Here is a 24,780-nt window from a genome sequence, read left to right as displayed (position 1 = left end):
AAGCAATCCTGCAGTGCTGAATCTGACTCCTCGCTCCATCGTTGTACTGTCCTTGTTATCGGTCTGTCCCTTTTAAGTTTCTGCTTGTAAGCAGGCAACAACAGTAGTGAGATATGGTCTGATTTGCCGAAGGGAGGGCGAGGGAGAGCCTTATATCCATTCCGGAAAGGGGAATAAACATGGTCCAGTATGTTTCCCCCGCGCGTCGGGAAGTTGATGTGTTGGTAATATTTTGGCAAAACCTTCTTCATGTTGGCGGTGTTGAAATCTCCGGCCACAACGAACGCCGCATCTGGCCGTGAAGTCTCGGTTTTATCAATAAACCCAAACAGCTGATCGAGTGCCGTGTTGTTGTCGGCGAGTGGCTGCGGCGGGATATACACTGCTGTTATCACAACAGATGTGAATTCCCTCGGCAGATGGAAGGCCCGACATGAGATCATGAGGTGCTCTAGCTGTGCGGAACAGTCCGATGAAATAATCTTCACATCTGAGCACCAGTTGTTGTTAGTCATTACACACACACCGCCTCCCTTACTTTTCCCCGAGTTTGCAGTCCGGTCCTGACGAAAAATAGAGAATCCGTCAGGGACAATAGCGGAGTCCGGGATAGCGGGGTTGAGCCAAGTCTCAGTGAGAATTAACACGTTACAGTTCTTAATGTCCCGTTGAAAAGCAATCCGGCTTCTGAGTTCATCTAGCTTATTTTCAATGGATTGAACATTAGCCAGAAGAATACTCGGAAGAGGGGGCCGATTCTCACGTTTTCTTAGTCTGACCAGCAACCCGGCCCGGCATCCCCGCTTTGTCTTCTTCTTGCGTCTCTCAGGTAGAACAGCAACAGGTAGCCATGGTGAATCTCCATTGTCTGTCGGAGGGTTAATATTGTCCACGAAGTTTCGCAATTGGAAAAGTTCCTCTCTGCTATATTGTATGGCAGAGTAGGTGCGGTCGGCTAGCATGTTGCGAACCATGTTAAAAGTAAAACGGCAAAAGTAAAAGAAATATGTACAAAATACGAAAATGGGCAAAGTTGGAGAGGAGCACGAAGACGATGCGGCCATCTTCACCGGCGCATCTCCTCCCTCAGATCTGGATCAGTTCCCACCTCTCTCAAACTGGCTGCTATCACACCCATTCTCAAAAGACCTGGACTCACACCTGATATCATGTCCAACTTCTGGCCCATCTCAAATCTCCCCTTTCTGTAAAAAATACTTGAACGTGTCATTGCCTCACAACTAAAATCCCACCTCAGCTCCAATGACCTCTTTGAGCCATTTCAATCCGGTTTCCGATCAAAACACAGCACCGAAACAGCTCTTCTGAAAATCACAAACGACCTCCTCCTCTCCTCTGACTCCGGCAACCTGAACATCCTCATCCTCCTCGACCTCACCGCAGCATTCGACACCATCAACCACACCATCCTGCTGTCCCTCCTCGAATCATCACTCAACATCACCGACACTGCACTCTCCTGGCTGAAATCCTACCTCACCGACAGACATCAGTTTATCAACATCAACAACTGCACCTCCTCCACTGCTCCTCTGTCCCAAGGCGTCCCCCAGGAGAAAAGTCAGAATCAATATAGATGTTTTTTATTTTAAAGAAAATTCAGATTTTACATAGTAAAAAACTGTAAATTATAGTGTCCGTCCAAAAATGTATTTTTTACTTATAGTGAAAACTACCCTTGGATGATGGTAAGGTAGACTAAAAGCTTTAGGAATCCAAAGTACAACATATAAGAAGTACCCTGTATCAAGATTGATGCAAAACCAGTGACATTTGACCTTTTTAGAGAGATTTAGCAAAAAGAAACCACTTCTGGGGTCATTTGGGTGGATTTTCCATATCTCTGGCCCCCCTTGCTCGATTTTGATGGTTGACACCTCTTTCTGACCGTTAGAGCCAATATAATCGAAGGGGGAGTCCCCCACACACACTCATTGTGAAAAGAGAAGGTGGGGGCTTCGCTAATGCAGTTTTGCATCAGAGTGAACCTATCTCTAGCTCTGACATCTGGAAACGGAAAAGCAGTTTTATTGCTTATGGATTATCAGAAATCATTTCAAAGGGACACAGACACATTGGATTAACCTATGGATTAACTTCAGCAGCGTTTTCATCGTTTTAATGCCATTGAAGACCACCTTGGAGAGACTACAGAGCCAAGGTAAAAATGTTAGCATTTTTAGCTACCTAGCGTCACCTGTTTTGATGTCTGCTTTTGTTTATAACGTCGCAAATTCATATAATTCAGTGATAATGAGGGTACCCATTTATTCTGTGTCACCTCACAATGTGAATCGATGTCATGGATGTGGAGAAGAGATAAATAATAAGGTTTTGTGAGTGATTTTCGGTGCAGTAATCTGTTAGCATGTTTCGCTCGTTGCTAATTCAGAGGCTCAGTGTTAGCATTGTGGGTTTTCTTTTGAAATAAAAATAAAATTGATCAGTTAGATGAGTTTCTTCCCGTTACATGGATATAAAACATTTATAGTTTATTAAATGAACATGCCCTCAGACACTGTTTCCTGCAAGATGTTGCGGCAGTGCCCCGGTACCGGGGTCTCTCGGGCTTAACAGGTTAAAAAAGGTTTAATGAGATGATGGAATCAAAGCTGAACTGTCTAGCATAGAAAGGCAGACATGCTGAAATCATGCATCAGCAAAGATGTTTTATTGAGAAGATGATCACTACTTGACAGAAGTTTTCAAAACCGTTTATGGTCTCCGGTACTTTCAGTCCAACGCCTACTGCATGCACAGCGTTAGAACATCGGGCCTTCAAAATAAAAGTTTGACTTTTTTCAATATTTAATATATAAAAAATAATGTATTATAACAACAACAAAAAACGGGTCCGTGAACCACTTTTGGGTAGATACCCACCAGTTCAGAACCACTGCTCTACGGCATACCATCCAACCTCCTCAATAAACTCCAACATATCCAGAACTCTGCTGCCCGCCTCCTCACCCACACCCGCTCCCGAGACCACATCACTCCCATCCTCTAGAACAGGGGTGTCAAACTCAAGGCCCGGGGGCCAAATCCGGCCCGTGACTTCATTTCATGTGGCCCCACAAGAGCTTGCAAAGAATATAATATGTTTATTATACGGTTACATAAACTACATGTCCCAAAATGCATCTCATATATGCCTGTTTTCTCAGAATTTTACTTTTTCTTCAAAACTTCACTTGTTTTTTTTAACTTTTTTTTTTACAGAATTTGGCTTTTCTTTTTTATTCATTTTGTGACATTCTCACTGAAGAGACTTGCACATATTTGCCCTAGACTACTGCTTTCAGACGTAGTTAATTATGAAGTTATACCCTATCCCAGGGGTCGGCAACCCCTGGCACGCGTGCCAGCATTGGCACGCGGCACCGTAATCAGTGGCACACTAGGATTAAGTGGAATAAGTGTGCAAAATATTTAAATTGTATTTTTGGATCCTGAACGAGACCGCCGCCAGAGCGCGTCTCCCCGTTACATGCAGAAGGAAGCCATGCACGCAGCGCAGCCCCGCTCTGTTGAACTCCAGGTGACTTTCTGCCGCTTTCCTCCATGGTGCAGTGCTGATCGTTTCACCACGGAGGAAAGCACAAATTGCAGTACCCATAAGGAGCTGTACAAATATCACAGTTTTTGCGTGGCTGTGTCTTTAGTTGAAAGCCCAGTGGCGATCTGCTCATCTCTCATTGAAATAATATGCTACAAAGGGGCGGACTGGCAATCTGTGTGTTGAACTTTCCTGTCGGCTCCCAGACCGTAGTCGAGGAGGGCAGAAGCAACAAGCTTCAGGTTCAATAACCCACTTTAGCTTAAATGACTGGAGAGAGGCGAGCTCTTCTTGGGATGCATTTATTTAGCTGTTCTTCTGTTTCACAAAATACATCACAGACCTCTGTTTTTCTGCTGCCTCGTTTCACTTCCAGAAACATACACACGCTCCCTCACTGTCGCTCTACCATCCACACACACACACATGCACACGCCACACCCCTCTCTCTCTCTCTTAAAGGGACAGCGATCTCATCTCACTCTGCCTGACCCTAATATCATAACATGTGTGTTCTGGAGAATCACAGAACGGACGATCGTCCTTATTATTATGCCGTTTAAACCAATTATTTAAATGTGTTTGTTAAATTCGGAATTATGTAAGTTGTGCTGACAGGTCCACACACTGCTTCCCCGCAGCGAGGCTCCCCCCACCCTCCTGTTGATAGTTCACCAGCGTCAAGCTCCTCAACACCCCCCCCCCCCCCCTGTTGATCATTTTCGATCGTTGGCACGCTGATAACAATGAATTTTTTTAATGGCACATCATATCAAAAAGGTTGCCGACCCCTGCCCTATCCGATAATAATCCAATGCAGAGGCAATAATGTAATATAATACATTATTTTTTATATATGAAATATTTATACATGCATTTAAGAAGAAAGAAGAAGAAGATACACTTTATTAATCCCTTACAGGGAAATTTCTGTATATAGTCTTAAAGTTACAACTGGCCCTTTGAGTGCAACCATAATGCTGATGTGGCCCGTGTTGAAATTGAGTTTGACACCCCTGCTCTAGAACCTCCACTGGCTCCCCGTCCGTCAAAGAGTCGACTTCAAAGACCTGCTCATAACGCACAAAGCCCTCAACAACCAGGCCCCCACCTACCTCACAGACCTGCTGCACCACCACACCCCTTCCCGCTGCCTCCGCTCATCAGAAGCCAACCTCCATCCCCACCCGTATCAAGCACCGGACCTGGCGGGACAGAGCCTTCTCCGTCGCTGCCCCCTCCCTCTGGAACTCACTCCCACAACCCATCAGAGACTGCCCTGACCTCACCACCTTCAAAAACTTAAAAAAAACTCACCTATTCAATCTGGCTTTAAAGGGCCCATGTCATGGCCATTTCCACTGATCATAATTACATTGTTGAGGTATACTAAAATAGATTTATACTGTGCAATTTTCCAAACTCACATTGGTTTCGCATACAGCATCTCTGTCAAGCATGTGTATTCAGCAGTATTCACTTTCTCCAATAAACGACTCGTTGGAGCTCTTGCCCCCCCCTCCCTGTGAGCCTAGTGTGCTCCGATTGGTCAGCTCGGCCACTCTGTTCTGATTAGTCAACCACCAGAGAGGCTCCGCCCGCTTTTTTCGGGGAACATCAGTGTTCCAGGCGTCGGTACAGCTGATATTTTATACTAACTAACCGAACTGAACCTACAACTGTTGTTATAGAAGAGTGTGACGGCCCCAGGGCCTTTGTGCAGGTGTGTTGCAGGGCTTACGGTGGGGTGGAGCTGAAGAGGGTAATCAGCGCGATCACGGACACTTCCGTAGCCGGTGCTATTAATCCCAGCGGCCCGGAGTCTCTCTCCAAAGCGGCTGCAGAAGGACGAACTGAGCGACCCTCTCCCCTCGACCACCTATTTCTGCATTTACCACAATAAATGTGCCGTGGTTTTGTAAACTCGTGTATGTCTCCTTGCCTTTCCGTTGTGGCCTACGAGCCAACATAACAAAGAGTAAGTTATTTTTACCTGTAATAAACTACTACTGTTTGATGAGAAATCAAATCATGGTTTGCTAATATATGAATTCAGGGAAGAAAGGATAGGCCTACTAAGTATTTCCATTAAACTTTATTTTTAGAAATGTACAAAATGAACATAAATATACATATATACACGGTATATCATCCATTCCTCCTCCTCTTGCCTGCGCACAGCCGGTGCGGTGCGGTGCCTTTTAGCACGAGGCCTCAGTAGTAGTAGAAGTCCCGTCCCCGTCATGGATTGTCCGCCAGGATCTGGCTGGACGAAATCAAATGCAAATCACAAAAATATTAGAGAAACTTAGTTGTTTTAGATTCGTTAGTAGTAGTTGTGTAATGAACAGCTTGCCTGCTAATATGCTAACCTAGCTTTGTTTACCTTGGTAGCTAACACGATATGAACGTTAGCTTGGAGGAAAGGCAACTATAATGCAGTGTAATAAAACTACTATGAACAAAAGCTAGTGGTTCATATTAGGCTAGCAATAACGTGTTTATAATTGCAATCGTATACGGGTATTCTGCTACCATACAATGTAACTTGCATGAATACATTGTTTTGCGCTAGCATACAGCTAGCCTCGTTAGCTACATGCAGTATATGTACGGTCACAATGTACGGTAAACCGGAGTATACTGTATGAGTATTCCGTGTGTGTGACTGCAGACATTCTCCTGCCATGACAAACATGTAAGGCCATCTGCTGACATTGTAGTTGATATATTTAAACGCTAGCAACGTAGCATCACAAAAATGTTTTTCCGATTAAATCTAGCTCTAGCTCCGTGTGTTAGATCGGTTGCACACACGCTATGCCAGCTATAATGTAATTACGTTTCGCGACTGACCGCACGGCAGTATACTGTCAATAGGTATTTTGTGTGTGAATGCAGACATTCTCCTGCTATGAGATACATGTATGCAAGGCCATCTGCTGATATTAGAGTTGATATATGGAAACTCTAGCAACTTAGTTAGCACAGTTAGCACTGTGTCAATGGCTTAGCAGTCCAACACAGTTTACACATTTAAACAGTCTTGTTTGATAAATACACAAATAACAATGCAAACTTACAGGTTGTATACCCGGATCTTCCCCTGCTCCAAACGGTCCAAACAAGCTGTGCATATCCGGCCTCAAACTGGGCAATGTTTTTGGAAGCTTTCGTCTGTGAAATGCCGGTTCTTCGAACCTCTGGAGGAGGAACACGCCGCTGCTGGTGTGGCCATAGCTCTTCGGGATTGGTCCATTTCGTTCCGGGTACCGCATGACATCAGGCGGTACCCGGAAGAATCAAATGGGCAGTGACGTATCTCCAACGAGGCGTTTTGGGGAGGTATTTTCTGTGTTAGAGTTTTACTCGCTACAGGGTGTACTTTGAGGGTTTTGACTCTGCACACCGTTTACATGCATAAAAACCTTCATAACACACAAGGGGACGGGTAATAACCGGAAAAGCATGACATGGGAGCTTTAAATGTGTGATTGTTTTTGTATTGCTTGATTTTAATTTGACTTTAACTATATTTATTTGTTGTTCTTGTCATTTCACTATCTCTGTAAAGCGACTTTGAGCACCAGTAAAAGCGTTAACAAAATAAATCTAATTTTTTATTTGGGTGTATTTGCCGTATCTCTGGAACCCATTGGTCGATGTTGATGATTGACACCACTTTTGAACCGTTAGAGCCAATAGAATCGAGGGGGAGTTCCTAAACCCACCTAAACATTACCATTGGTGATTGAGAGTGATGCGCACGCAGTTTTCCCAAAACCGAAAGCTCCATTACACTCTATATGAAAAATACGTTTACTGACATAAATGTTTGATGGATTTTCAGTAATCATTTCAAAGTGACACAGAGACATTGGATTAACCTTCAGCAGTGTTTATATGCATTTGAATGCCATTGAGCACAACATTTGATCAGAAAACAGCAAAGGTAAGATGTATTTGTCGTTTTGGCCCTGTAAAGGGAAGTTGTGTGTTGTCTTTCCTGGCCTTCGCTACCGTGAGTTTTGGTCGCACAGTGATGATACTTATACCTAGGGATGGGTATCGTTAGGATTTTATCGATACCGATACCGATACCGATACCGATACCGATACTGCTTATCGATACCGGTATTTTTTCGATACTCTTATCGATACTTTTCAATAATTTGGTGCTCAAAATTATAGACATGATCACAGTTTCGTGAATATTGTTTTGTTTGGGGCTATCAGGCTTAACCAGTTAAGCCCCATGCCCCCGGTACCGGTGGAAAAACGAAACATCTTGCAAGAAACAGCGGCTGAGGGCTTCTTAACATTTAACAAACTGAATGTCTCATACCCACTTAACGGGAAGAAACTCAGGTATCAGACAATATTAACCATTTTTAGATAAACGAAACACAAGGGTATTACCAAGGCTCTGAATTAGAACTAATCGAAGAAATGCTAACGCACTTAGCACAGAACTCACGGTAGAGATATTTTATTACTTATCGGATCTGCACAAACAAGATATCGGATGAAAGCTGAGATTCCACAGATTCTAGAGGTATACGTATCATCACTGTGCGATCAAAACTCAGGGCAGCGAAGGCAAACCCAGACAACACACAATGTAGCTTTACGGAGCCAAAACGGCAAATACGTCTTACCTTTGCTGTTTTCTGATCAAAAGTTGTGTTCAATGGCATTACAACGATATAAACGCTGCTGAAGGTTAATCCAATGTGTCTGTGTCACTTTGAAATGATTTCTGATAATCCATCATTCCATTTTTGTCAAAAACCCACAAAAACTGAGATTTCATATAGTGTGTGAGAGCTACAACCCAGCTTCCAGTTTTGGGCATGCATCACTCTATTCACCAATGGGTAATGTTTAGATGGATTTTAGGAACTTCCCCTCGATCCTATTGCTCTAACGGTTCAAAAGAGGTGTCAATCCTCAAAATCGACCGAGGGGGGCCAGAGATATGGAAAATCCGACCAAATGACCCCAGAAGTGTTTTTTTTTTAACTAAATCTCTCTAAAAAGGTCAAATGTCACTTGTTTTGCATCAATCTTGATACAGGGTACTTATTATATGTTATAATTTGGATTCCTAAAGCTTTTAGTCTACTAACCCATCATTCAAGGGTGGTTTTCACTTTCAGTAATATTTTTCTTTTGGACGGACACGATAATTTACATTTCTTTACTATGTTCAATCTGAATTTACTATAAAATAAAATAAATCTATATTGATTCTGACTTTTCTACATCCAACTCACAGGTCTATCATTGTTTTGAGAAAAAAGATGATTAAAAAAAGATGATTTTAAAAGTGAAGATATAGTCATTTGTTCTGGGAATGTCATTTTCGAGCCTGAGACCTGAAAAACAGGTCCATTGATAATCTGGAACTTTAACTTTGATCAGATGTTTAACAACTCCTTCATCTCCCTCACAGCTCATCAGTACTGACAGCATCTTCACTGACTCATGGAGCACAGAGTGAGTCTGTGGAGGCTCAAACACTCTCCCTCACACATTCACCTTCTCTTTGATATTCTGATGAATAGTCAACCATTAGCAAAAGGGAGAAATAATATATTTAAAATGTCAACACAACTCTCATATATTAAAGGTGGGGTAGGTAAGTTTGAGAAACCGGCTCGAGATACACTTGTTGTTATATTCCATGGAATGCTCTTAACATCCTGATAGCAATGAATATCTGAAGTGCTTTGACAAAAAATCCATAAAAAAATATCATCTGTGGAAGCCGTAGTACTGTAAAAAGCACGACCAATCATCTGAGCCGGCCCGGCTAAAATAACTGGATGGCCTACCTGCCTGTCAGCCTTCCATCTGTGCACAAACTTATCTCATGCCCTCATTGGTCATGTGCGCGTTCTTGTGTGTTGGAGGAGGGGCTCTGTAAGGAAGTGGCAGATTTGTTCCGGCTGTGTATTTTCAAATTCTAGCGAACTCGAGCTGGTTTCTCCAAAATTACCTACCCCACCTTTAATCTAAGCACAGAAGTAAAATATGGAGAACTGACCTGAGAGTCTCCAGTCTGCAGTTTGGACTCTTTAGTCCAGAACTCAGCAGCTTCACTCGTGAATACTGCAGCTTGTTCCGACTCAGGTCCAGATCTCGAAGATGGGAGGGGTCAGACTTCAGAGCTGAGACCACGACTTCACATTCAGTCTCTGAGAGTCCACAGTTAGAAAGTCTATAATAACACATATATTACAACATGTGTTAAAAAATGAGGAAACATATTAATCTCAAGCATTTGATGAAAAAAGATTTGATATATTCTGAAAGACATTTTCTGTTAGTCCATGTAATATTATTAGGGCTGTCAAGTTAACGCGTTAATAACGCGGCACACCTTACGTGTTTTTGTTGTTGTTGTTAGCATCTGGTGCTAGCTAGCTGCGCTAACGGATATAAGGAGCTGTTTCAATGAAAACAGAGGAGCGACATTTCGCCGACAACTGCGCCGAGCACTTGACTTCATGCAGGTAGCCAGACAGTGGGACATTGTACGAAAAGTCAGCACACTCAGCACGGATAGTACGCGCAACATGATTGCAGCGTCCAGGCAGCTCCCATTCGAGCATATATGCCTTGAGCTGCACATAGCTCCAACGATCCATCACAGTGTCTCCACACACACACACACACACACACACACACACACACACACACACACACACACACACACACACACACAGTATTATTGTATGAGAGAGGTTCCAGGTTGAATTGAGGTGAATATTTGTAATGTTCAGGTTGTTGTGTTTAATATTCATGAGAATATTTGTCATTGTTCAAATGATAATAAACAAACATATAAAGCATATTTGTCCACTCATATGTTGATAAGAGTATTAAAAACTTGAAAAATATCCCTCTAAGGTACATTTAGAACAGATAAAAAATGTGCGATTAATTTGCGATTAATCACGATTAACTATTTTAATCGACTGACAGCCCTAAATATTATATATATTAATGTATTTTAATAGAGTTGAATGTGTTGTCAGTGTGATCTGATCACATGTCTGTGCTCCTGCTGTCAGTGACTGTTACCAAAGAAACAGAAATGAAATAAATCACTTGATAATATTAGAGATGTAAATATTTAAATGTTCATTAATATTTGGATGTGATTGATGAAGGATGTTTTGGCTTCTCTGAGCATCTGAAAATGTACTGCACACACAAACACAATTAACAAACAAATAAAGTTTCAATATTTTCAACTGAATACCATCAGATGTTCCCCGTATATCAGCATTAAGACATAACTCTGTGTTAGTAGTGCGTGAGGCCATATGTACAGACATGTACATGGGACATGAAAACAGTGCATCTCATATTGCCAAAAAAATCCTCACTAACCAAGTTTTCCAAATCACTCAAAAAATAAGCCATTGTGATACACGTGTAGACAACGTCTGCAGAATCATAAATGATCATTACATTGGGGTCATTAAACCATTATTTCGCTAAGATAAAAAACATTAAAGTTTGGGATTTTAGTGTAATTCACAAATATTCCACCAGATGGTGCCACACACACCCAGGGGGATAATATGATATATTAACCCAGGAATAAGTTGGCAAAATATGGGTACATTAGTGTTTAAAGTTGGGGGAACTGTTTTAATTCAGGACCAGGGTGAAAAGATAACACATTTACCCAGGAATAAGTGTCTGAATCATGGGTATATTAGGGTTTAATGCCGTGGGAAATGTTTAATTCAACAGGAGAGTGTAATTCATGTGTTACCCGGTGAGCAGCGCTGCAAACATGGCTACATGAGTGTTGAAATAAGGTCAAACTGTTTTAATTCAGTCATAATTGTCGTTTTTAGACGGTGTACATTGTACTCAATAAACAGACAGAGTTATAGACATAAACGTGTCAGTATAGACAGGACAATGTACATATTAATCATATTTAATTTGTTAAATGTACAAGAAACTAAAAACAGCAGAATCACTGCTTTAAGCAGCATATCACACGTCCAGGCAGACATACACACACCCAGGGGGAACACATACCACATGTACCCATGAATAAGTGTCTGAATCATGGGCACATTAGTGTTTAAAGTTGGGGGAAATGTTTTAATTCAGGACCAGGGTGAAAAGATAACACATTTACCCAGGAATAAGTGCTCAAAACATGGGTAAAAGTGTGTTAAAAAGTCGGGGAACATGTTTAAAATGACAGCAGACTGGTGGTTGTTAGCAGGCTGACTCAGTTCACTTGTCTCACACACACACACACACACACACACACACACACACACACACACACACACACACACACACACACACACACACACACACACACACCCAGGGGGAAAAGATAACAGATTTACCCAGGATTAGGTGCTCAAATCATGGGCACATTAGTGTTTAAAGTCGGGGGAAATGTTTTAATTCAGGAGGTTTTAAGTGTGGTTTCACTTCTAGCACACACCCAGAGTGAAAAGATAACATGTTTACCCCGCTAAAGTGTTCAAAACATGGGTATATTAGTGCTCAAACTCGATTAAACTGTTTTAATTCCGGAGGTTTTACATGTTGGTTCACTCGTCTCACACACCCAGAGTGTTAACAACATTTTTACAAATTTTATAAATTAGTCTAGAGCTCCATCTATTGTAATTTGAGTGTATTACACGTCTGTCCATGGAACGCGAGTTTTGCGCAATTTGAGTGGAGTAAACTGATATGCAGCTGGAGTAACGTAATGTACATTGAGACGCATTGGGACATATCATCGTCACTTTCAATGTTAACCTTGTACATAGGAGGCACAATACGCTTACTCTGTTATTGTTGGGAAATTATATAGATCGTACTTTAAACTCTAATACATTGTGTTAAAAACGTGTGTGTTTAATGATAAAGAAACTACCAGAAAGTAATAATAACAGCTTTCTCTGATAACTGTAAATCCTGCAGTGTGGTGTGATCACATGCTGAGAAACCTCTAAAGTCCATCATGTGTTTGACATGTCGCCTCCATCACTCAATATGAAGAGAGAAACGGTTCAATTGAACTATTATTATAAATAAATATAAGAACAGTTTTGGTTTATTTTGTTCTCAATATTTAAACAGCAGAAATGTTATAGTGTTTATTTGAATAATTAAACTCCTGATCCACATTAGTTTATGAAGTTAATCACATCTGGACTTACTTGGCCTTCCTGCAGTTCCTCACAGCTGGAATCAGTCTCCGTCGTCCCTCATCTGATGTTTTGTACTTCTTCAGGTCAAACTCATCCAGAACCTCCTCTGACATCTGCAGCATGTAGGCCAGAGCTGAGCAATGGATCTCAGAGAGTTCCTTCTCTGATCTGTTCTCTGACTTCAGGAACTCTGTGATCTCCTGAGTTACTGAGTGGTCCTTCATCTCTGTCATACAGTGGAAGATGTTGATGCTCCTCTCAGGAGAGATTGAAGAACTGCTCATCTCCTTCAGGTTGCTGATGGCTCTCTGGATGATTTCTGGACGGTTGTCTGTGCGACCCAGCTGGCCTTTGAAGAGTCTCTTGATGATTTCTGGAAGCTTGTCTGTGCGAGCCAGCAGGCCTCCTAACAGTCTCTGGTTGGACTCCAGAGAGAGGCCGTGGAGAAAGCGTACAAACAGGTCCAGATGGCCATTTTCACTTCTGAGGGATTTCTCCATGGCTCCCTTTAGGAAGACATCCAGGGATGGGTAATCTCTGTTATACCTGTAGCTATAGTCTCCCTGCAGGAAGTCCTTCAGTACCTCTGTGTCTCTGTTGCTGTAACAGTGCAACATGTAGACTGCAGCCAGAAACTCTTGAATGCTCAGATGAACAAAGCAGTAGACTGTTTTCTGGAAGATCACACTCTCTCTTTTGAAGATCTCTGTACAAACTCCTGAGTGCACCAAGGCCTCGGTGACATCAAGACCACAGCGCTCCAGGTCTTCTTGGTAGAACATGATGTCTCCTTTCTCCAGATGTTCAAACGCCAGCCTCCCCAGCTTCAGAAGAACCTTCCTGTCAGCCTCCGTCAGCTGCTGTGGACTCGTCTCATGGCCCTCTTCATACTTCTGCTTCTTCCTCTTGGTCTGGACCAGCAGGAAGTGTGAGTACATGTCAGTGAGGGTCTTGGGCAGCTCTCCTCTCTGGCCTGTAGTCAACATGTGGTCCAGAACTGCAGCAGTGATCCAGCAGAAGACTGGGATCAGACACATGATGTGGAGGCTCCTGGAGCTCTTGATGTGAGAGATGATTCTGCTGGACAGGTCTTCATCACTCGATCTCCTCCTGAAGTACTCCTCCTTCTGGGCGTCAGTGAAGCCTCGTACTTCTGTTACCCTGTCCACACACTCAGGAGGGATCTGATTGGCCGCTGCAGGTCTGGAAGTTATCCAGATGAGAGCCGAGGGAAGCAGCTTCCCCCTGATGAGGTTTGTCAACAGCACGTTGACTGAGGACTGCTGTGAGACATCAGACACAACCTCATTGTTTCTGAAGTCCAGAGAAAGTCTGCTTTCATCCAGGCCGTCAAAGATGAGCAGCACTTTGCAGACAGCCAGCTGCTCTGCTGTGACCTTCTGTAAGGTTGGATGGAAAACATGGAGCAGCCTGAGAAGACTGTACTGCTCACCTTTGATCAGGTTCAGCTCCCTGAAGGAGAGCGGGATCACCAGACTGACATCTTGGTTTTCCAAACCCTCTGCCCAGTCCAGAGTGAACTTCTGCACTGAGAAGGTTTTTCCAACTCCAGCGACTCCGTTGGTCAGGACCGCTCTGATGTGAGTCTGTTGGTCAGGTAAGGCTTTAAAGATGTCCTGGCACTTGATTGGAGTGTCATGGAGGGTCTCTTTCTTGGAAGCTGTCTCTAGCTGCCTCACCTCATGTTGGGTATTAACCTCTTCACTCTGGCCTTGTGTGATGTAGAGCTCAGTGTAGATCCTGTTGAGGAGGGTTTCACTTTCATCAGTTCCTTCAGTCACAAGTTCACATCTCCTCCTCAGACTGACCCTATGTTCATCTAAAACCTCCTGCAGACCACTATCTGCTGAAAGAGAAGGAAACATGAGAGAATCAGAAAATGCTTTTGAGAATCTAACAATAAAAACAGACAGAGTTTAACATTTTTATAAAACAGCTTACTGTCTATGCTCTAAAACAGTTTACCTCCAAAACAAATAAACCAGGAAGAATCCTGCTTTACTGTCTTCTGTAAAAGTTATTTGCTAACGTTCCCCTTTAGATCTGTCCAGTGTTTCTACAAAGGAAAACACTGCTGTCTGTTTTAAAACACACTTCAGAAAACAATGCATGTGTTCGGCCTCTTACCTCGTACAGAGCTGGTCTGACTGGCTGTCTGCAGGCCAGCTCTGGTTCTGGATCTTTCTCCACACTGGGGACAGGAGGGGTCTCCTGATGGAGGTCTCTGCTCCCAGTATGAGGTGATGCACTGTCTGCAGAACCAGTGTCCACAGCTGGTAGAGACTGGATCCTTCAGGACGTCCTGACACAGAGCACAGCTGGACAGCTGCTCCTCCACAGGAACACCACTCTTCCTCTTCCTCTTCCTCCTCCTTCTGTAGAGATGAACACATCCTTTATAGCACTTTACATTAGTGGAGCTGATTCTCGACAAAGGTACAACAAGGTGGCAAATTCTAGTTCAACATTTAAAAAGGTCTTTATCTGTATATAATATATCTTAGTGATCAGGTAGATAGTTTACACTTCACATTATTATAAAAGCAAACCTCATCCTGTCTGGATTCATCACCCAGAGGAGCACATGTTCCCTGTCTCTACTAAGACACACACAGCTGTATTAACCTGGTGCACTATAGCATTATAAACACAATTCACATAGAACTTGCTGTGAATTAATTACAATAAACATATGGAAAGGATGCTGAAATAACAACATGATAGTGATTTATAAAAAGCCTGAGCTTTGTCAGGTCTGTCTCCAACACAACGAGCATAAAAACAATTAAAATGTTTTCTGAATCGGTTTGATTAAAGCTAGGCTAACATTGTAGCTGCTCCATCAACACTCAGAATGACTTCATGAAGTCATATGTTCAGCAGTGACTATATTGTTAGTAGGGCTGACCTCGACTAAAGATGTTTCTAGTCAACCAATAGTCGTCAATAAAGGCGATTAGTTGACTAATCGTCGCACGTTTTGATACATTATGATTATGAATATATATTTTTTTGAATTCTTTTTTTGAATTTTTTTGAATGGTTTCAGTTTCAAAGGCTGATAAAGAGCGTTATTATAACAGCATGGTACGTTGTGCTTCACATAAAATGTAAAATAAAACTGTAATAATTAACCTTTGAAATATAAATTAAATGTAGAGAGCATGAGAGTCAAAGCACACGGACGCAGCGGTGTAAACAGCACAAGCTCCGGTAAGGATTCTTATTGTGTGTGTGTGTGTGTGTGTGTGTATTTGTGTGTGTGTGTGTGTGTGTGTGTGTGTGTGTGTGTGTGTGTGTGTGTGTGTGTGTGTGTGTGTGTGTGTGTGTGTGTGTGTGAACAAGCAGCGAGGACACACACTGAACATTTAGTTCTAGTTTCTATTATTCATATCTAAAGATAACAACCCACTACAGAGGAAACAGAAACACTGAAAAGATGAGCGTCGGCAAAATCCCCTCAAAGCTTTATCGTTTTCTGAGGTCAGAATGATTATATATTAGGGGTGGTAATCACCAGCCTCCCCACGATACGATACTATCGCGATACTTAAGCCACGATACGATAGTATTGCGATTCTACGATATGCTAAATATTGCGATACGATATATTACGATATTGCAAATTACATGTCTTCCCATCCTGGTTAAAAAATGTATTTGCAATATCAATAGTTTATGTAAATAACCCAATTTGTGTTATTTGAACCTGAAAAGGAGATGGCATTGTTTTTGTTACTTTCGCGATTGTATACATGTCTTAACGTAACTTCCTGTTTTAAATACAGATGGAGCATCTTATTTCAGACTCCAGCATCCAGCTTCCTGCCTACTACCAGCCAGTTACCTGCCTAAGACCTGCCAAAGACCAGTATCTGGGAATGTTAAGCCCTTCCACTATTTTCCAAGAGGGCGTTGCCAGATTTTCAATTTCAGGATTTAACCAGGAGATGGCGCTATATATTAAATAACTATGGCCAAACTAAGACTTAGTTTTTCAAAAGAGAAAATGCAGATATTATATAAAAAACTAAAGTTAAAATCTTGTTTTTAATGCCCCAAGAGCAATAAAAACACTTGTTAAAAAAATCCTGAGTGAGGCTTTCATAAATTGCATTTAGCTGATGCTTTTATCCAAAGCGACTTACTATTTAATAAATGATAAATGATTATTCATAACAAATATGAGTGATGTGTGATTATTATTCATGCTATATACTGATATAGGGCTAAGTAAGCAATCAATCCTGCAAATGAACCCTTAGTTGTTCAATATATTTATTCAGACAATGTGAGTAGAAATACAGAAATTCTGCTCCCACCTAAGGCCAACGTTGCAATATTACAACATTTCCCTAAAAACTTACCAAAACGTAAACATTTTTAAAACTCTTTCATTTCTGCTCCAGAGGCCAGGGGTTAAATTGGGATTTTATATGTGGGGGGGCTCTGTTAGAAGGTGCGACGGGGGAGGGGGGAGAGAGTTAGACGCTCGTGAATTGTCAACGGGGGGGGGGCCTCTCTGCACGGAGGAGCCGCGGAGGAAGAGACACACGTTCACTAAGCCGAATCACAGTGATCTGCTATTTTAAAGTAAATTCAACACATATCGACCCTAAATATAACATATATTAAGAACGAGAAAGTGTTAACATCGTTTTTTGTAAACATATGACAAATGTGCGAGGGTGATGACATCAGAGCATCGTCCTATGGGCTTAGCCCCGGACAGGTACAACAGGTATTCACTCAGAGGGGGGTAGGTTACTATTTACATGTCAAAAATCAACATACAGTAGGGGGGTGGGGGATGGTGAACGGTATGGTCAATGTAATTAATTCATGTAATAAAAACATCTCAGGTCAGTAACACTGAAAGCTAAATGTGCGTACGTAGCGCTGTAACTTCCTCCACAAAAGCAGCCTTTAATATTCTGAAAGCCAAGACTTTGTTTATTTGAAATCAGATGAAAACAAACTGTAACGGACCCTGCCGTATTATCTTGATATTTCCGGCACAGACCCTTTCATACCGGCAATGCGCGATAGAACTGCGACAGCATAAATATGCGAACACAAACCTACATACTGCTGGAGAAGAGATATCACAGGGGGGGTTGGGACACACACATTCCGATGGCCAATTCGTTTTAAACAACTGTTTTGCCTGGCTGGACCTGTAATTTACAGGAAAGGAGTGCACGCTACTAAAGAGACACGCTACCATGGAAACCAAAACAATGGTGTTGCTGTATTGAAGTCCGAGTGGAAACAGTCATATTTGGAGCGTTATGTTAGAATGAAACAGCGAGGTCGTGAATCACAAAAAAAAGTGTTACTTCACTAACTGTAAGCTTGTCACTCAGAGTAACCTACAGTTAACTTAACTGTTGGAAAAGAAAGATCAGGGGGGGGGAGAGCTGTGATGGGCCATTAGGTGTGTAAACACACAGCTGAGAGCTGCCGTTTCATTCTGACTGTTTAAAAAACAGTAACAACGGACAATTTTTCTTAGCGGATGCATGTCAATTTAAATCAATACATACAACTATTTTTTAAATCAATAAAAACATTTTCTAAATCCATAAAAGCATTTCAATTAATAATGGGAGTCATGTCGTTACTTTGTTGAAAATGTGGCCATGTAATAAGTGGGATAATTTGCAGCGACTTGGTCATTATGGGGAAAAATAACACCCAGGGATCAAGATCCCTCCGCTACGCGGATTTATGTTTTGTAAATGATTACATGTCTTATTTAGCACAGACTATGATCCTATCCGTGACATATGGATCTTAACAAAGATCCGCTATACATTAGTACCAGACATACTGTACATCCAGCTTACTGTGTCGAAGTTGATTTCACATGACTCCAGTGTGGAACCCCACTGCACCCCCTGGTGGATCAATGATTGGTTCGTGATGAAGAGCCGGCCCCCAGTCTGACTTAATACCGCCCCTGTGATAAATACATTTAATTATTGTGAAGCCAGCTGCAATGGATCATTGATCCACCAGGGGGTGCAGTGGGGTTCCACACTGGAGCTCATGTGAAATCAACTTCGATACAGTAAGCTGGATTTACAGTATGTCTGGTACTAATGTATAGCGGATCTTTGTTAACCTGTTCCACTCTGAGCCTGTTTTTCAGGTCTCAGGCTCGAAAATGACATTCCCAGAACAAATGACCATATCTTCCCTTCTAAAAGGGTTAAATTAATAATCTTTTCTCAAAGTAATGATAAACCTGTGAGTTGGATGTAGAAGTGTCAGAATCAATATAAATGTTTTTTATTTTAAAGAAAATTCAGATTTTACATAGTAAAAAACTGTAAATTATAGTGTCCGTCCAAAAATTATTTTTTACAGATAGTGAAAACTACCCTTGGATGATGGGTTAGTAGACTAAAAGCTTTAGGAATCCAAAGTACAACATATAATAAGTACCCTGTATCAAGATTGATGCAAAACAAGTGACATTTGACCTTTTTAGAGAGATTTAGCCAAAAACTGGGCCATCTGGGGTCATTTGGGTGGATTTGACCTATCTCTGGCCCCCCTTGCTCGATCTGGTTGGTTGACATACCCTTGTGACCGTTAGAGCCAATAGAATCGAAGGAGGATACCTACATAGACACACATTGTAAAGAAAAAATGTTGCCGCTTCGCGTGTGGAAAGCGAAACTAAACTGGAGGAATGTCTCCTTCTGGAGTTTGGAAACTAAAACGCAGTTGTATTGCTTATGGATTATCAGAAATAATTTCAAAGAAGGCACAGACACATAGGATGAACCTATGGATTAACTGCAGCATCGTTTTTTTATCGTTTTAATGCCATTGAAGACCACTTTTGACCAAGGTAAGCCATATTTATATGTTTAGCTTCTTGGCTCCACATGTGATGATGTACGCTTTCGTTGATAGCGTCGCGAATGTTTATCACTGAGTGTTGAGGTGGGCACCGTTAGATTCAGTGTCTCCAGGACACCAAAAAATAGTGTTTGGTTGTGCATCTAGGATAAGTAATAAGGGAGTTCTGAGTGAGTTTATGTGCCTTTGTCGGTCCCGTTTTTTCGATCGAGGCTAATTCAGAGGCTGAGTGCTAGCATTGTGGGTTTTTTTTGAAAAAAAAAATTAAAAAGATCAGTTAGCTGAGTTTCTTCCCGTTACATGGATATAACACATTCATAGTTTTATTCAATATTAAGATTCCTTAGACGTTGTTTCCTGCAAATGACGCGTTTATCCGCCCGGTACCGGGGGGAAGGCGTGAAACAGGTTAAGATCCATATGTCACGGATAGGATCATAGTCTGTGCTAAATAAGACATGTAATCATTTACCAAACATCACCATGTTGTTATTTAATAAAATAATGTTGTTTAGTCGAAAAAAACGAACGAGAGGAAATGCAGCCGGCTCTCCCGATTTTTTATCCTAATTTAATCATCATCTTCACCACGATCATTTATGTTTATGTTCGCCGAATTGACATGAAATCACTGACAAATATGAATATTCTGTATTCAACTTCATTGAAACGATCAGGATGGGTGTTATTTTTCCCCACAATGACCAAGTCGCTGCAAATTATCCCGCTTATTACATGGCCACATTCTCAACAAAGTAACGACATGACTCCCAATCTTAATTGAAATGCTTTTATGGATTTAGAAAATGTTTTTATTGATTTAAAAAATAGTTGTATGTATTGATTTAAATTGACATGCATCTGCTAAGAGAAATAGTCACTAGACACTTGACACAGTGGCTTTTGGCAAAGCAGAAAAAGAACACTCAAACCGAGAGATGAGTTATTACAACGTGACTTCACTATTATTTAACAACTGTTTTTATTGGGTTCTTTTATTTGGGGTTAAGTATAGGTGAATTGCACTAATGTGGGAAGATCGTGATGTCTCCTCCGATCTGCTTTATGATCTTCTTTCTCCCGCTGTGTAGATTGGGGGACCGCCGTCCTCTGTCTTCAATGTTCTACATCGCGTGAAACAGAGGATTTCGACATTCTATATTCATTGCTTACTTCCTTAAACCTTTTCTCCTCCTTATCTCTTTCATTACTTTTTATTTAATGCTTTATAACAGCTGTAATAGTTCGTTTAGAAATCCTAGAAACACTTTTACGGCAGCTCTCATTTACGGTAACTCCTTCTGACGTCATAGCTACCCACGTATAATATATAAACAAAGTCTTGGCTTTCAGAATATGAAACTTTTATTTCCAAAATCACACGATAAATACATTTGTGAAGCTTGTAAAGGGAAGATGACAGGCACCTCACTCGCAATCTGCTCTTCCGCCCGCAGCGCCGCCCCCCTCCCTCCGGCTGAAATTATGAATGTACAGTAAGGCATATAGTAATCATAGATAACACGGCAGGGTCCGTTACAGTTTGTTTTCATCTGATTTCAAATAAACAAAGTCTTGGCTTTCAGAATATTAAACTTGTTTCGGCAAATTTAGATGATAAATACAACTATGAAGCCTGTAACGGCATAATTAGAAGCGGAGAACGGAGTAATTTAACGTTACAGCAGGCATAACAACAGCCGGTGTTTATTTTATTATTATATATAGTCATTATTCATTTGTTTTAAAGCTCAATAAGGAAGATTTAAACTTTCACACACGTTGACCGGCGAAAAACTCTGCCCGGTTCCCTCGGCCCCCACCACGTTGAATAAACAGAAGGCTGCTTTTGTGGAGGAAGTTACAGCGCTACGTACAGGCTCGGCATATGTACTGCAGCTTTTTCCAGCGGTATCCATAAATCTCTTAATTTTGACCTCAAAGTGCACCAGATTGATGCATTTAACTTCAATATAAAGAAAAACATCTTCTGTTGTAACAACAATAACATTATAAATAGTAACATAGGTGAACATGGTATTGCACATTTAGCTTTCAGTGTTACTGACTTGAGATGTTTTTATTACATGAATTAAGGTGACTGAGGCTTTTTAACATAGACTTTTCAGATGTCTGAGTGTAATATCTGCATTTTCTATTTTGGTTTGATAAGGACACATCCTGGGGATTGTGTTTACAAACATTGACCATACCGTTCACCATCCCCCACCCCCCTACTGTTGATTTTTGACTTTGTTTTCCAACATGTAAATGGGTGGCATTTTGTACCTACAGCCCTCTGAGTGAATACCTGCTTAGCTACTTGGCACTAAGTACAGATATGTCTACCCTTTATTCTTAGAGTTAGCCAAGAGGCTATTTTTCATCTGTAGTTAGTTAGATTTTAAAAGTCAATCTAAAACACATTTCATTTTAAACAAGTAAATACAATACATTTAAAACATGCAACATACACTGTAAACAAAATCTGTAATCTAGGCAGTAAATTGCTGTATTACCCACAGTCATTTACTTTGAATTTGTAATACAGTGTGATACTGTACATTATGCTGCACTGTGGGAATATTATCCTTAGGCGGGAAATGTATGTGAGCTGGAGTCTGAAAAAAGATGCTCCATCTGTATATGCAGTATCTTTTTATTTTTTATTTAACCTTTATTTAACCACCTGGGTGTAAACGACGTGTACAAGGAGGTTGGACCAGCCCTTCTCTGTCGCTACTCTCTGCAGGTCTGCTCCATTTCCTACTGCAGATCAAAAAAAGCTAAAGATATGTATTTCTTAATAAACTAAATAGGCCACCATTGGTAGCAGTTCTCATTATATACTTCTCAGTAACTGCTCCCCTTAAATTAAATGTATTCTGTAGATTTTGGGGATTCATTAATGCATTTATTGCCATCACCATGCTTTTTCAAGACTCTTTTAAATTCTATCATTTTATAGGGCTATTTAAGTTTCACTTTTCTGAAAATAACAAAGCAGGGTTGAGGAAATATTCCCAACTGCATCTTCAAAAGTAATCCAAATAGCTACATCAGCATCTAGCAAATGAAAAGCTTTCTTTGTAGACACACATATCAACTGTAGTGGCACAGTGGCAAATCCCTGCTGTGACTATTTGGACGTTTTAGGAATATTTTCCCGTCAATTAGCACAAGTCTGAAGTTCTTCAGTAAATACCAACAAAAGTATGAGACCTTGAGGCCCGTGCAAGTCCAGAGGGATTTGTTTTATTTTTTTATTTTTATTTAACCTTTATTTAACCAGATAAAAAGTGAGTGGGTTGTAAGGAGCAGAAGATTGGGTCAGTGTTGGCAGAGCGTCTCCCGATCCCATTCAAATTCAAATTCTTGACTGAAAGAGCCTACAGTACATGTAAATAGATAGCATTGCCTATGCGCATTTGAAAATAATTAGTACCCCCCTCTGAGTGACTACGTGTTGAGTTCACATCACCATTCTCCCATATGCTACAAATGGCTGTCTAGCCCTGTTTGTTTTTTTGACCTTTCAGATGTTGTTGTATAGCCTCTGGCAGGGGTTAAATTGGGCCGGGGCTGTCCGGGGCTAAGCCCATAGGACGATGCTCTGATGTCATCACCCTCGCACATTTGTCATATGTTTACAAAAAACGATGTTAACACTTTCTCGTTCGTAATATATGCTATATTTAGGGTCGATATGTGTTGAATTTACTTTAAAATAGCAGATCACTGTGACCGGATATAGTTTTTTCGGCTTAGTGAACGTGTGTCTCTTCCTCCGCGGCTCCTCCGTGCAGAGAGTTTGCAGCGGTGTGTGTCAGCAACGTGCAGTCAGGGGGGGCAGGGATTGGCCGTCGGGAGAGTCGGGACTTATCCCGGTGGGCCGCTGGCCAGCTGTGAGTTCTGGGGAATCACAGCACGGCCGGACGCCAACGGCCCGGTTCGCTTACGGCCGACAACACCCCCCCCCCCCCCCCCCGTTGACAGTTCACGAGCGTCTAACAGAGCCCCCCCCCCCCCCCTCCGTCGCACCTTCTAACAGAGCCCCCCCACATATCAAATCCCAGTTTAACCCCTGGCCTCTGGAGCAGAAATGTAAGAGTTTTAAAAATGTTTACGTTTTGGTAAGTTTTTAGGGAAATGTTGTCATCCTGAAATTGAAAATCTGGCAACGCCCTCTTGGAAAATAGTGGGAGGGCTTAACATTCCCAGATACTGGTCTTTGGCAGGTCTTAGGCAGGTAGCTGGCAGGTAGTAGGCAGGAAGCAGTAAGCTGGAGTCTGAAATAAGCTGCTCCATCTGTACAACCATCTTTATATGCTACAGTTTTTATGCAAATATTATTATTTTTTTAATTAAAAAAAGTTTATATAATAAAATATCGATACTTGGCATCCGTGTATCGATACAATATTGCCACGCAAAGTATCGCGATACTATGCTGTATCGATTATTTCCCCCACCCATATTATATATTATAGGTCTATATATGTTGATACTTGCTGCCTGACTCTCTGCAGCTGTTTTCCTCCGAGTCTGAGAAAGTAACTCACGTTGCGGGATAATTAAGCTCTGTGTGTTGTTATGAAGCCGGCATTCAGGAAGCTGCGCTGTGATGGCGTGGAAATAGAGGAGACTTGTTGCCGTCGTAGTCTGCATGTCACCTTGTGGGACTCGTCCCAGAAAGATCCACACTTTAGATTCCCTGCCCGACCAAATTAACTTAATGACCAGGCTCTGCTCTGAAAGAAGTCTGAGGGTTTCCAGCTGACTCGAATGGAGCTTCGTTTTTCTGTTGGTAACACTTTACAATAAGGTACACAAAATGTGCTTAGTTACTGCTTAGTTACTGAGGAACTACTAGATAGTTAATGGTTAGTTAATGAGTAGTTCCTCAGGGACTGCGATTGAGGAACTGATGGTTAGTTACTGGTAAACAGACTGGGGGGTACTGCATTAACGAATCATTCGTTAATGGTTACTTAATGAGGAGTTCCTGGGAGACTTTGATTGAAGCAATGGTCCGCTGCAGCAGGGCACTTTTAAACCTGCCATCTTCGGCTGGCTTGGGTCCCACACTGGATCAAC

General features: G+C 41.6%; 1 pseudogene; it reads right to left on the bottom strand.

Annotated features, from left to right (window-relative positions):
- The window catches only part of LOC117497551, a 112,312-nt pseudogene that overhangs the window by 75,563 nt on the left and 11,969 nt on the right, over positions 1-24,780 (bottom strand).

Source organism: Trematomus bernacchii, unplaced genomic scaffold (assembly GCF_902827165.1).
Source record: "Trematomus bernacchii unplaced genomic scaffold, fTreBer1.1, whole genome shotgun sequence".
Taxonomy (NCBI): Eukaryota; Metazoa; Chordata; class Actinopteri; order Perciformes; family Nototheniidae; genus Trematomus; species Trematomus bernacchii.
The sequence above is the reverse complement of the archived record's forward strand: the minus strand, read 5'-3'. Positions and strand labels throughout refer to the sequence as shown.